This window comes from Paroedura picta, chromosome 4 (genome assembly GCF_049243985.1).
Source record: "Paroedura picta isolate Pp20150507F chromosome 4, Ppicta_v3.0, whole genome shotgun sequence".
Classification (NCBI taxonomy): domain Eukaryota; kingdom Metazoa; phylum Chordata; class Lepidosauria; order Squamata; family Gekkonidae; genus Paroedura; species Paroedura picta.
The window spans coordinates 99,393,206-99,408,150 of NC_135372.1; the positions used below are offsets into that span (position 1 = coordinate 99,393,206).

The following is a 14,945-nucleotide window of genomic DNA, read 5'->3' on the forward strand; positions in this document are numbered from 1 at the left end:
CAGGACATGCAAGCTGCTACCATCACTGTTAATATTGGAAGGGTGGGTATAAGGATGGGATTGCTGAAAGGAAAGTGAAAGTGTTCAATTGTGCGACTAACTCCTCCCTTCTCTTCTGGCCCCAGCTGTTGCTATGGTGACCGGAACAAAGCCCTTTCCCCTCTTTTGAGATTGTTAATTGTTTTTGTTCTTCCCTCAGGCCCCACTTTTTTCTAATTGTCCAGTTGTTTCTGGATGGGTGTGCCCCCTGCCCTCCCCCCCCCCCCCAGTTACTCTCCTTTTATTTCAAACCATCAGGAAATCAATGGGGTAGTTTGTAAAGGTCTGCAACATGGTAAAGTAATTAACAGTATTCTCTTGCAAGAGGGTTAAAAATAATAAAAAAGAAGCCCCAAAGAATGCTTAGAGAGGAAGACCCTTGAGATAAAGCCCTTTGAAGGCTATGGCGCAACAATGCAATTGGCCGCCTTTGACCTCTGAGGGCTTGTCTCTCATGGCTCAGGCTGGCCTATTGTGCTGGCATCTCTCAGGAAATCTCCCACACTTGCGCTCTTATTGGAGCAGGTCCACAGAGAATAAGAGCAGCATCGATCAAAGCCATGTTTGGCACAGCTTCTCAGGCCTACTGCCTGAAAATGCCAGCGTGTGTATCGTCTGGGAGAGATCCATTAAAGGCACAAAGATGTTGTCGTCATCTTCCCTTATTTTTCTTGCTTGTGATGGATATTTGATTTTGATAGTGTTCTATGTGAATGTTCAAAAATGTTTTATGTAAACCGCCTAGAGCCGTAGGGAAGGGCGGTATAAAAATATAAATAAATAAATAAATAAATAAATAAATAAATAAAATAAAAACCTGATTAGAAATAACAGAATTTGTGCATGTATGGATATATACTTTATAAAAGATAAGCAGATTATGCTACTGCTGAGTGAAAGAGTTTCTCACACAGCTCAATCAGATGCATATGGCAATTTTATTCAGTATTAATGTGGATTAATGTATGTATTACATTTTTAGTTAACCCTTTCTTCAAGCAGTTTAGGGAATGTCACAGCTTAGATTGAGAGAGACTGCAATCTTAAATTCACTTTCACAGGAGCAAGTTGAGTTGAGCATACTTACCTCTGAGTAAACAAAAATAAATGTCATACCTGAATGGGATCTGAACTGAGATCTGCAGTTTCAAAGTCTGAAAATTCCAATTATATGACATCATTTTGAGTTTATTGACAAATACTAGTAGTTTCCATAGAAATAACTGAATTTATTGAGAATCATTATAACATCTATTCTATCCCCATCCCCTAACAGAAAATCCCATTTGTTTAAGTAAAGCAACCCAATAGATCATTCAACATTTTCTTTAAAACCTTTAAGGAATGTAATTTGATACTCTCTCTAGGTGGCTTGCAAAAATATTCAGAGAATTAGTAAAACCCTTCCTTGTACTTCCTTCACATCTAATTTCTTGTACTTATTAAATGGAATTTAGGTTCATATAAGATACAAACAAGTTCATTATAGACAGAGATATGCAGATAATATGTAAAATCCATTTTCTTGAAGTTTAAATCAAAATATTCTTTTATCCCTTATCCCTTTCATCTTTGAATTGGATAGATAACATGTGTTGTTTCATCTCAATGATAAAACTAGAATGATTTTCGAGATCCTGGATTTTAGATGTGGATAAAGTTACTCTGTGGTTTATTAATCAATACATTTTTCACACCTTTTTGGGTATTGTTGAGGGGATGAGATGTGTTGGTCCAATGTAAGATTTCTATGGACAACAGAAATGGTTTTCTCCTATTCCCCTCCCCCCCCAACAGGCCTCATGTATCCCCTCAGGTTGTCTCAGGAACAATATTGGCGAGGAGGCTCAAGTGGGACTCAGAGCTAAGAAACTCACACTTCAGTGTTAAAAGTTCCTGTGGTCGGTGGAAATGTCTGGTGAATCCAAGGCATTTTTTCTTGTTTCCCAGACAATCAGAATTATACTTCTGTACCCCATTCTGGACATGTCCAGTTGGTTATTTGGGTCTCAGTATGCATGGGATGAAAATTCAAATGCGTATCCAATTGCAGCTATCCAGTGATAGCTGATGTGTGCATGGAAAGTGAACTCAAATGCTGCGGTCATTTTTTGCATTCTATTACTTTTAGAGGCCACATTTTGTCCTGTCTAATGTGAAATTGCATGTAACTGGAGCTGGGTTGGGGCAAAATGTACACTAGAAGGTAATAAGACTATCAACAGAGTTCAGCAAGACAAGGTATTGGCACAGTTGCCCTGGAGTACAAGAGGACAGGTTATTTATTTATTTATTTATTTATTTATTTATTTATTTAACAATCTATACACCACCACACACAACGGGTTGTCTCGTGGTGGTTTACAAAGTCTGATAAAATACAATAAAATCCCAATAAAACAGATGGTGGCTCACTTAAAAAATAATCTAACCCCATATACTTCCAGTCCCACTGTACAGCCAATGGGCCCCGCTGATGGTAATTAAGCAGGATGACCGGGGGGGGGGGGGTGTAGATGTTAATATAAATTAAAACTAAAATTAGGGGGGAATCCACTATTCGCAACTCCGGTCGCCGCCCTGGCCTCAACCAAACGCCTGGCAAAAGAACTCCATCTTACAGGCCCTGCGGAACTCAGAGAGCTCTGTCAGGGCCCTCAACTCTTCCAGAAGCTCATTCCACCAGGCTGGGGCCAAGGCTGAAAAGGCCCTGGCCCTGGTCGAGGCCAAGCGGACATCTTGGGGGCCCAGGGCAACCAGCAAATTCACACCCACAGAGCAAAGAGCCCTGTGGGGGGGCATAAGCAGATAAGCGGTTCCTCATTGGGACCCAGGCCATGTTTAGCCTTAAAGGATAAGACCAAAACCTTGAACCTGATCCGGAAGTAAACTGGTAACCAGTGCAGGTGCCGCAGCACTGGCTAGATATGGGCCCTCCAGGATGTTCTAGTGAGGACCCTCGCAGCTGCTTTTTGGGCCAGCTACAATTTCCGGGTCAAGGCCAAAGGCATGGCATAAACAATGTAACTCTTGGTGTTCATCAAAGGGTGTCAGTGATTGCCATGTTGGTCCTTAACGAAATCCCACAGTAAAAAACACATAATACTTTTAATTAAAACCAACCAAAATAACATCACAAATTGTACCAGGTTTTCAGTTCTACAAAACTATTTTTTTCAGGCTGCTGGTTTAAAAAAAAGTGTGTGTGTGTGGGTAAAATAATATTTCAATTTGTGATCTGAAGTCCTCTATATCAGTTGATAAATAAGTCTTATGATTCTGGCCTGAGAGATTCCCACCCCCTTTAACCTTATTGTGCTTGTTTATTTACTTTTATATATCTATCTTTCTTACAAAAACTGAAGAGAGATTATAGGATATAAAGCAGTGTAACCAATTAAGAATGCAATAGGACTAGGATTACAGACTCAGAGAACAATGCAAACAACAAACTAAACCAAAGGTTTGTCTAACAACATACAAAGTGGATTATAGGCATAAGATAGTGGGTAAAAGTAGAACAACCTTTAGGTCCAGTAGCACATTTAAGACCAACAAAATGTTATTCAAGGTTTAAGCTTTCATGTGCAAGCACACTTCTATCTGAAGAAGTGCATTTGCACACGAAAACTTATACCCTGAATAACATTTTGTTAGTTTTAAAGGTCCACTGGATTCAAACTTTGTTCTGCTGCTTCAGACCAACCCAGGCACCCCATGTAAATCTAGCTGTAAAAGTAGGTGATCCATACAACGGACTATATTCTTGTTCCAGTATAAAGGTGTCCACAAATTTGCACTTACGTTGCTCTAATTAGAATTGATAAAGGCATTATAGGGTTTATGGTTTTTTCATATTAGTATTGGGATCACATCAGTTTACGGTGGAATATTTGACTGACTTGAAGATCTATGGAATCATTGACTTCAAGATGTGCTGTTTCTCTGTGAGTCAGATCTGGATTCCTCTGACTTGTCACCAGGACTGCATTATGACTTTTGTGGCCCAGAGGTACTTTTAAAATGACTTTTGTAAGCCCCTCCCACCATAATAAAATCAATATTAAAACTATTTCTGATATAACTAAATACTTCAACATTTTTTTTTCTATTTTAGGCAAGATTTAATAGATTTTCATGGGTCCTAAAATTTCATTTTTTTAAGATGTGAGGATTTTTAAAAAAATTTCTTTTACTCTAAAGTTCATTTCCCCCCTTCTGACTTTAAAAGAAATGAAAACAATTTTGTGGGCCCCTAAAAGTATTATTGACAAGTTGGCCCTGCCTCATATATTCAAATGGCAGCTGCTGGGAACTAATTTTCCAAGTGCCACAGGGGTCTGGTTTGGACTGGGATCATGGTGTGTGGGGAGGAGGGACTTCAGTCCCACACCTGTTTACCTGACCTGAAGTGCCCTCATTATTGGCAAAAGCCAGATTCTGTGCAGGTCATGTACTATCGAAACACTTTCAATGTTTTTTAAAGATCAAGGACTCTACCGCTTCCAGTCTTTGGTGCTGTGGTGGTGGAAGATTCCTGCTCTGGTCTGCTTCACCTTACCCTCCAAGGCTTTCCAGATACCCGAAGAGGCTTCTTTCTCTGTGGTAACCCGCCACCATTACCTGACCTTTGCAGGAATTACCCACTGGAAGGGTCAGGCTCCCCAGCTTCCCATCCAAATTCTGAGGGCTTACCCCATGTCTCTTACTGCTCCTCCTTGTCTCTATGGGGGCTGTTTACTGCCCTGTGTGCTCCTGGAGGAATAGCCACTTGCCAACTGACTGTCTTTCCCCCGGGTGCTCCTTTTAAGATAGTGTGTCCAAGACAGTGGAGGTCTATGTGGTGCAGAAAACCACTACCAGGATCAAAAATGATAAGGTATTTATTAAAAATGTTTACAAGCATACTCTTAGTACAGCATCAGATTGAGGAAGGGATTGTGAAATATAGTATAGACTCTTTAGCTTAGCTAGATCTCTACAGGGCTTCTGTTACCTTGCAACTTCCTTCAGCTATCCTGGCCAACACACGGTAATAGCTGCCTGTTCCAGACCTCAGTTTAGAGTTCTGTCTGCCCTGGTTGACTCAGCACAAAAGAGAGCCTTTTCCTTGCTCCCAGGAGTTTTATCATCTGTCTTTCCTCACCTACTGACCAGCTCAGGCTGAGTCATAGAAGTTTTTACTGAAAATTCTAGTCCAGATGGTTCTTCCTAAAATCCTTCTAGACTTCATTCCTCCAAATCTCTGTTTCCTGCCTGGGAGGGGGGGGGGGGAGAGACCGGACCATCCTATTGTCTTTAGCTGGACCTATTAGCATTTCTTAAGAGGAAGCTGAGGTGAGGCTGGGAAACCATTGAACTGACTTCCCCCATCCTGTCTGTACTCTGTTCAGAGAGAAAAACCTCCAGTTTTTGTTCCCCAGTTAAAAACTGGCATTGGCCACCACTGAAATGGCTGCTTTCAAGTGCAATCAGCAAGTGACCATCCAACTGCAAATTTGGAATGGAGATCCTGTTGGCTAACTGGCCTGTTAAGGCTTCTCTGTAACCCCTTCTCCTTTTTTTCTTGAAACAGGAATATGTGGATATGTGTGGAGAACAACTCTTTTTAAAAGTAAAGTATCTCACAGCCACTATTTCTGGTGCTACACAAAAGACTACCGTACTACTGATTTATTTTGAAGGCCTCAAAAGGCATAAGGCTTCAACCAATCTTTAGCATAGGAAAATCATTATTCCTAACCATCCCAATGACTAATGTCTGCTCTGTTCTCAGGGCCATGTCTCATGCTATCAAGGACTAACCTGAGAAATAAATGGTCCAATTGTGTTGGGATAGCAACTAATTCAAGCATTGCCTCTATGTAGGCTGTCTTTGGAACAGATACATCTCACAACAATGGCCTCTTACTGACCCTTCCCAAAAGGTTTATTTTAAAGTCTCTCCTCTTCCAGCAAGTGTACAGTGTCCTATCAAGCCCTGCACATTTTAACAAATTAGGTGATCAGCTTCAGTGTCACTTCACAGGGAGCTGGTTCCTCATCTCACTTTTTGTGCTTTTTAAAAAAAGTTGCAGCTGACTTAAGGCAACCCTATCAGAGGTGGTTTGCCATAGCCTGCCCTTGTCAGTGATCATTGTATGCCTTAGTGGTCTCCCATCCAAATACTGATCAGTACCAACCTTGTTTAGCTTCTGAGATGAGATCAGTCTAGCCAAGGCTATCCAGGTCAGGGCACGTTCCTTAGAAAAACTGAGATCTCCAGATTCATTTCATGTGCTAGCATGAAATAAAGTAAAAAGAGTACAGATACAACACATGATCTTAGCCAAGAGGCTGAGAAGCGACAAAAAGAATACAGAGACGCATCCACATGTGTCAGAAGGCAGGAACTGGTTCAAAAAAACTGGGGAAATGGAGAGCTATTGTGAGTGTCTGACAGGTCCATGGATTTGCAAGGCTCTGTAGCACTTTAGTTGATCTGTATCTTGCAGGCTTTCATGGGCTGTATCTCCTGTATCAGATGCATAAACAGGTCTGAGGGAGTAGTGGCTAGGTGTATGAACACATGGGTTTGAGGTACAGGAAGAGAAATTGAAGTCACATGCTAACAGGAACAAACAATTATGATGTTAGGTATGATGCTAAACAGGAATATGATGTATAATCGAAATATCTGCTAGAACATTAAAGTATGAATTCTTTAAAAAATGTAGACAATTGCCTTTTATAATGAGAGGCTTAATTATAACCTATTTTCCACTTTCAAATTTTCGGACAGATAAATATATTGATTTTATACCCTGTTTTCTTCTCCTTTGAGCACCCAAAGCAAGCTTACAATATCATTCTTCCCCTCTTGTGTTTTATTCTTACAAGGCTGAGTGACTGGCCCAAGATTATCCAGTAAGCTTCCAAGGCAGAGTGGAGGTTTGATTCGGAATCTCTCAGTCCACCACTTTTTACTACTAGCCTACTCTACACCATAGCAACGTTATCCTGGTAAAATGACATACCAGTTAGAAAAAACTGCTCTACCCCACTTTATTTTCTGAAATTTTATTCTCCAGTTGATAGCCAGTTATTCTCTCACATAAGGACTGTCCTGTTTGACTAAAGTAAAAAGACACAGACAAAAGGTACAACACATTATTGATCATAATCTTCTTTGTGTTACAGATCAAGATGGGTAGCCCTGTTAGTCTGCTTGAAGCAGAGAAGAGAGCATGTCTAGTAGCATCTTAAAGATTAACAATTGTTGGGAATGAGCTTTTGTGAGTCACTTCTTAGTTATTCGGTTACAGCTAGAAGGTGAGTCCATCTGTTTTCATATCTTGGTGAGTGGAGTGACTTCAGATGCTCAATGACAATAGCAGGTGAATGACAATAACAGATGTGATTAGATTAGGTATGATATGCAGAGAGATAGGAGATGTGGAGAAATCAGAATTGGTAATGAAACAGGAAATGTAAGCCTTGATTCAGTCCAGGAGGATGCATTGTCCTGAGCTTCATTATGAGTTGCAGTTCCGCAGTCCTTCTTGTTCTTTCTAATCCCTTTGACTGGTGATGGTCATGCTAGGATCTATATGAGAGCAAAGTTGGCATCTTGGATGGTTGCAGGCCTTGGTACCTGAGTTTGTTACTGTGAAGTAGTTTATCATTGCAGCTGAGAAGTTTTATTAGGTTAGCAGACTGTAAGCAAGAAAAGGTCAGCTCCTCAGTGCCTGTGTGAGGGAAATGTTACTATCCAGCATGGGCTGCAGATCGTTAATAATATGCTGGACTGGCTTCAGTTGCATGCTGTACTGAGGTATTCAGGAAGGTTTTTCGTATATAATCTGCCCCATGTAGATTCCAGCAATGCCATCACTGGACCTAGTAACATCAGCTATACAATTTGAGGTTTATACTCCTGCTCATTCTGTAATGTGATTTATGCCATCACATATTAGCAATACCCTTCCACCCTCAATATTGGACAAACAGGCTAGTCCCTACAACAAAGAATAAATGGGCACAAGTCTGACATTAGAAATCACAACATTAAAAAACCAGGACGTTCAGTTGCTGACCTAAGAGTAGCAGTTCTCTTAAAAAGGAATTTCAAAGGGAGATTAGAAAGAGAGACAGCTGATGTACAACTGATAATAAAGTCAAGACAATGTAGTCTCCTGGACTGAATCAAAACCTAGGTTTCCTGTCTCATTACCAATATTGATTTTTTTCACACCGACTATCCCTCTGCATATCATACCTAACCAAGAATGGTGGTTAACTAAGAACATGTCTAGTATTGTCATTTACCTGCTATTGTCACTCAGTATCTGAAATCACTCAATTTTCCAAGTTAGGACAAATGGACTCACCTTCTAGCTGTATCTGAAGAAGTGAGCACTGACTCACAAAAACTCATATCCTGCCACAGATTTTATTCAGTTTTAAATTGCTTATGGACTCCTGCTCTTTTCTTTGTTACAGGATTCTGGTCTTACAAAGGTGTATGCTTTCCAATTTACAAAAGAGAATGACAGGGAAGAACCTTTGTGGAATTTGAATATGTGTTTACAAAATTCATCCCTGTTACAATCCTCACACCATCACCTTGCGAAGCACAGTATAGAAATTTAATTAAATAAATAAACATGATTCAATGGACGTTCAGCACTTTTAAGTTCCATTGATTGCAACGAGAGATCGAAACATGTGCTTATCTCTGCCATTGAAATTGTTGGGACTTTAGCTGGATCCTGTCCAAAGTATAAAGATTGTGTGATAAACCGTTCACAGCTCAGTACTAAACACATTTATTTGGACATAGAGCCATTGATTTCAGTAGCCTTCATTTTGAAAAAAAAGCACTCTCCAGACTGGGGTGTCAGGGTTCTAAACATACAGCCAGCCCCACTCGATATAAAATAACTTCCACTGGTTGGGTTTTGGATTACAATGTTAATTTAAAGCAAGGTTTTGAAAATTCCTTCCGTCTGTTCATAGATGAACCAAACCACTCTGAGAAGATCCCCAACCCTTTAAAAACAGAAGGCTCTCTAGCGGCCCTTCCTGCAAACTGGTTGCACGCCGGGCTCTGGTGGCTGAACTCTGCGCGGTTGCTGATCAAAGCGAGATGCTCGGGAGGGGAAAGGAAAGGTCAGCGGCGCGGCCGGGCCTGCAGAACCGGAACAGGGGAAAGAGCCCAGTGTGCCTCAATCCAGTTAAATACACTTCTGTGGCTTCTAAAATTATTATTGCTGCATTTATTTATATAAATATTTTAACACAAATATTTTAAGACCTGATTTAACACATTCAGTAGAATGTTTCCCCCCCCCCAAATATTTTCGTTACTTTTCATTTCCATTCACGTGTTCTGTATTCTTAAGTTAAATGCAGTTCTACTTTTATTGATTTCTTAAGATTTCAGTCGAGAGAGCTCAGTGCAGCTGGCAAGCTGGTGCATTCTTTCCTCACGGCTGAGCCTCCCCGACACAGAAGCCGTGCCTTTGCCTTGCCTTGCCTTCTCGTGGACCGACAGGGCACCCACGCGCTAACTTCCCCCAGTGCGGAGGCGCAAACTTTTCGCCCGCGGCTGCGGCGCCCTGAGACGGGGGGCTTTGAAGTGGGGAGACGCGACCCCCCCCCCCCCCGGGAAAGCCCCGCTGGGGTCCAGGCTGCTCGCGCCGCATCCCCGCCCAGCGTCTCAAAAGCGACCAGCGGAGGGGAAAGGGGGAGGGAGTCCCTTGGAAACGGCGTGGCCAACGCCCCGCCCACTTCCCCTCCTTCCCCCCCTCCCTCCCCGGAGCTCGCCGGAGTCCGCGCCTGCCTCGCCCGCCGCGTGTGATCAGACAGCCCAGCCGGCTCTTGTACACAGAGAGGAGAGGCGAGGCGAGGCGAGGGAGGGAAAGACGGATCCGGCCTGCCCCTGGGGCGGGGCGCCTCGCTAGACAACAGCCGAGCCGACAGAGGAGCCACTCGCCGCCGGAGGGATCCGCACGGAGTCCTGCGAAGCCGCGTCGTAAGTGCCTCCCGCCGGGTCCCTCGGAAGCCCCTTCCCGCCCGCCCCGTCCTCCGGCGCCCCCTCCGCGCCTGCCCCTCTTTGCCGCCCTGCGATGACATTTGCCTCCGTGCCGACCGAGTCCGTCGGGGGCTGGCAGCCGTGGCGGTCTCCGGGGGTGCTTCGAGGAACTTGTAGCTCTTAACGTGCTTTCGGTTCGTGATAAGGACCTCGCCCCCCCCCCCGCTCCCCGTTTGATTCGTTCTTGCGCTGATTGGGGCGTTTTTAATTGCCTTCCTTCTAAGAGATGTGAAGTTCATTCATCTGCTTCTCAGCTGGAAATTAATGTTCAGATTTGATATTAAAAAAAAAAAAAGAACCCCCCTTTCGTTTCTCTCCCTGCAAACTCCACACATGGAGCGATATTCGTTGGCCGCTTGTGCGCTCGGTCTGTCCGCCTTTGATTGAGCCCAACGGAACCGCACGCGTGTCAGCGAACCGCGTCCTGCACTCTGTGCAGCCGTTTACAAGGGGGTGCCCCGTTCAAGCCGCCTGCGCTCTATTGACGAGGGCCCCGAATGACTCTCTTCCTGCAGAATGTTGTCCGCAAGCCCCCTGACTCCCCGGAAAGTCATTCTGCCGATGTTAGTGGGACAGCGGCGAGCCTACTCCAGAGCAAGTAGATCGTGAATTGAGTGCCCCGAGGGGGGATTCTACGCTGGGACACAGTTTGCCCCTATTAACACTGGTGGAAAGATCGGAGCCTGACATTTCCTAACATGTCCCAGGAGGGAAGGGGTTAAAGTCTTTCTTCTCCCCTCCTCCCCTTCTCCCCCCCCCCCCAATAAAACCAGACCATCAGGTTTTCTACACCATCTCCCATGTTTTCTATTTAGCCTGGCTTTCTCTGTTGGTGGACAGGGGCTCTATCAGATCTTGCAACTTGCCAGACGTTCATTTAGGTACAGACTTGTGGCTAACTTAATCATATAGGTCAGGGCTGGGAGATGATGATGGAGGTGGGGGGGGGGAATCCTTTCAGGGAGAATCAGAGCTACTTTCTCCTCTTCCCATTTCCTGCCCCCTCCATTTCCTGGTCAAAACAAAACAGCATATTTATAACTGACTAGGGGCACTGTCTCGCCAGCCAGTCTGGGGGGTTCTGTAATACAATGATTTCATAGTCAATGGGTGATAGGCAGGGTGAAGCTCTTACAGTTGTAGGCACCAGCAGAGGTCACCGCTCATGTTATAAAATAAGCAGCCAGACACTGACTGGCTAAGAGGTTAATTCTAATTTGCAAGAAGAGCTGCTAGAATGCTCATGTTTCCTCCCAATTTTTTTCCTTCTCTTAAAGGATGAATTTTATTTGCTTTCTTAGGGGGTGGGTTGTTTTGTGCAGATCACATTCTGTTCTTTTACACTCATTGGCAGGAGGTGCATAATTGTTGATAAATAACATGTGAGAAAGATTCCCCTCCTGCATTTTGAGGATCTCACAGCCTGTTTCTGATCTTGTCTTTTCCTGCCTTTTGGACAGCAGTATTATTCTCTGTGATATCATTCTTCCTTTTGTGGTAGAAATAGATTCTTAAAATAAAGATATCTTGTATTGCTTTATTATCACAATGTTTGGTTTGCCTGGCAAACTTGATAATTGTGTGACTTGGGTGGTTATGGTGGGAAAACTGTGCATCCCTAACACAGGCTCTAGTACCTGCATGATGTAAACCAAAACGAATCCAGTTTTTCAGCCTCCTCCCCCTCCCCCTCCTCCTTCTAGAACAGTGCAGTCCAATTGTCAGTCTGCATTTAGAGTTAGTTTCAAAATGAGCAAGTGAAATTCATCCCAAATCCTGAATCTATAGCATAGTTACAGGAACTTTGGTCATTCATTTCAAGGCAGCTGATTTTCCTCCTGTTCTCAGCTTCAGAGGTTTAATTTTTAGAGCTAGACCTGCTGTAAATGAAGATAATTAGAGGGCTGACGTTTTGATTCTACAGAATGAGGTTGACAGTACTGGCATAAACTGCAACTTGCCAAATTGCTGCAAAGTCCAGATACAGTTGACAGACAGGCAGAATCCCCCATTGTTTATGGTTTGAGGTGTGTCTGAATCAGTGTTGTGTGACTCATATGAACCAGAAGAGCCTGTGAGGTGGAGGGCATGAGGAAGGCCCTAGGTTCACGCTCTGCTCTGGCATTTCCAGTTAGAGGGTCTCAAGGGACAGGATGTTGGGCAGGGAAGACAATACTGAGCTAGATGGTCTGACTCAGTGTAAGGCAGCTTCCTATGTTCATATGACCCTGACATATCTTGTGTTGTCTCTCTTCTGATGTGTGAGCACCAGAGGGTATTGTTTATAGTTTCACTGATGCCAGCACCCTTTCACAGACTGGACTTTACATACAGTTGTAATATACAGGTATAGTACTCAAGAAGCTGTGGTTGTCCACAGTTCCTTGTTGAGTGTCACTTGGTGGCAGTCCTGGAGTCAGACAAGGATCTTCCTTTGATATTCAGGGATCATGTTTTGTACAGAAAAACATGATGTTCAAGACTCTGTTGGTCCATATAAAATCTTCATACTGTAAAGTGTGCTATTTGGTGGGGTGATATGTATAAAAAATGTGATTAGAATTCAGGCTGCCATCTTTGGATTTAGCCATAACAGGTTGCTTTTAAGAAGCTTAGATAGTGCCCATCCAACAAGCAAAAGTTGCTTTGCCTTTGAGGGAGAAGAAGCTTAGATATGCTATACAAACAGATAAAAGACTGTGAAGGGTTAATTTTTCATAGAGCCAGAGAGCTTTGAGTGACAGGCTGCTCCAAGCAATCTGATTGGTTAGTATCAGTTGAGCAGAGAAAGACTTGAGAGCTGCATGCTGAGGAGTAAGTCAGTCAGATTTCATTAATAACTGAGTTGAGTCTCATTTCAACTTTAGCTGAGAGCAGTTTTATACTGATGGAGAACTGGGGGGAAAGTTGGCAAGAAAATTTGGGTAGTTAGGCGAAGACTCACATTTGATCAAAGAAAGGTGATAGATTTTCTAGTGAGAGAAGAAAATTCCTTACCCTGTCAAACAGGGAGTTAGCTCTGTAGAATTTAGAAGTCTGTGGGCTGGCATGGTTGGAAACTGCCTATAGAAACTTTAAGAATCAGTTAAAACTCAAGACAAAGACTGGTGTTTCAAGAGGAGTTAGCATAATAGAAACAGTATACCAGCCTTCTGGAAACTGAAAGTGTGCAGGAGTGTTTGGAAAACACTGGAACAAAAGCCTTTCAGCATAAAGATTTTAAGTAATTGTGAATAGCGTAGAAAACTCTCAGTATCCTTAACCAAAAGAAGTAAAGTCTGTGTTTGTACTGATTTTACCTCAAAGTTATCAATACTGAGTTATGTCAGAAATGTTACCACTGATTCCACCTAACTTTTCTCCTCTATGTTGAATAAAATTGTTTGTTAATTTGCAATATAAAAAGTTATTGAGTGTCACTTAAGTTAAAGAGGGCTTCCATTCCTTCCCTCAGGTTCCTGAGCTGAGTGAATTGCCAGGGGATTTCTGTACCCATAAAATGTAGTGAAATGCTTACCTTATGTAGTCATTATATTCTGGCCTCTTCATATTATATTGCCAACATCCAGCATCTGGAAATAACTGGCTGGCTACATCTTCCGTTTTAAAGCGCTAGTTGTGGAATCACATAAAGTGGATTTGCCAACCTGTTTAGCGTTAGGAGAGCAACAGGCAGGCAACCAGCAGAGGAAAGGTATGGAGGCTCAAACGCACTATAGGCGCCTTTCTCGTCCTGCCCTTGTTCCCGGGGATGGGAATGTTTTTCTTTAAAAAATGGCTAACATCCTGGAGCAATAAATAGGCAGATAAGTGTGCAGGCAATGCCAGAATTCCCCCCCCCCTAAAAGTTGTAACACAAAGCATGCCTCTCTAAAGTCCCCCCCCCAAAAAAAAACAGGAATGAGATTAATTTTTAAAAGTATTAAGACTCATGATTCCATAAGGGGTGGTGTTCAAAAAGCACTATGAATCTATGATTAGATACACAGGTGTTTAAATGGTGAAGTATGAATTAAAAAAATATATTAGCAGGCATTGCGGAACCTTTAAAGCATAGAGAAAGGGGATTGGTTGCCTAGATTGATTGACAGGCGGAAGAGAGTCAGATATAAAGCACATTGCTCTCTTCCACCATTTCTAGCAGCAGTTGTGAAGGGTGAGAAGCACAAAAAAGTGGCAGGCAAGAACGAGACAGCAAAAAAGTGAGGAGGGGCTAGGATGCACAATAATATTTAGCACTATGCCATTCAGCTGGCATAACGCTATTTTTACCGATGTGCAGAAATACCCCTAAAATTTTATGTTGTGACAGGATGGGACAGTCAGAATTATCCAGGAAAGGGGAAAATATATATCTAGTTTGGCTCAGTCACTGAAGGGAAGGAAAAATGGAGGAAAAATCTTGCCTCTGAGGGAGGGAATGTGTCATATTTGTAATTTATACTTAGTCCAAATTGTGAAACTTGTATGAAGGCATCAGGATTACATGCTGAGTCCTAAATTCTAAGTCTTATCTAAGATTGTCTTTGGATGACACTGTTGCTTTTTGAAACAGATACTGCAAGTCAGTTTTACCCTCCTCACGGAATAGCATAATTATTGTAGATGCAAAGTCTTTAGGCTGTGCTTCAGCACACAGAGTCAAATAGTGCCTTTCCAACAAGAAGGACTCAACTGTTCAGTTGAAATGACCCAGGGCCCATATATATGATCAGCTGGAGTCATTCAGTGACTACAAACTGTTGTGTACAGAGTTCAGATTTTAGGTTTTGTGTGTGTGGGGCAGCTGACTTTTGCCAACACCAGCAAGCAGGGCAAGTGCGAAGCAGAA

General features: G+C 42.8%; 1 protein-coding gene across 1 annotated transcript in view; it reads left to right on the forward strand.

The window, feature by feature from the left end:
* Positions 1 to 9,836: 9,836 nt before the first annotated feature.
* Positions 9,837 to 14,945, forward strand: part of SOX13 (SRY-box transcription factor 13) — a 65,871-nt gene continuing 60,762 nt past the window's right edge. Inside the window, exon 1 of the mRNA XM_077334633.1 lies at positions 9,837 to 10,054. The gene's annotated coding sequence lies outside the window, so the exon portion shown is untranslated. The remainder of the gene's footprint in view (positions 10,055 to 14,945) is intronic.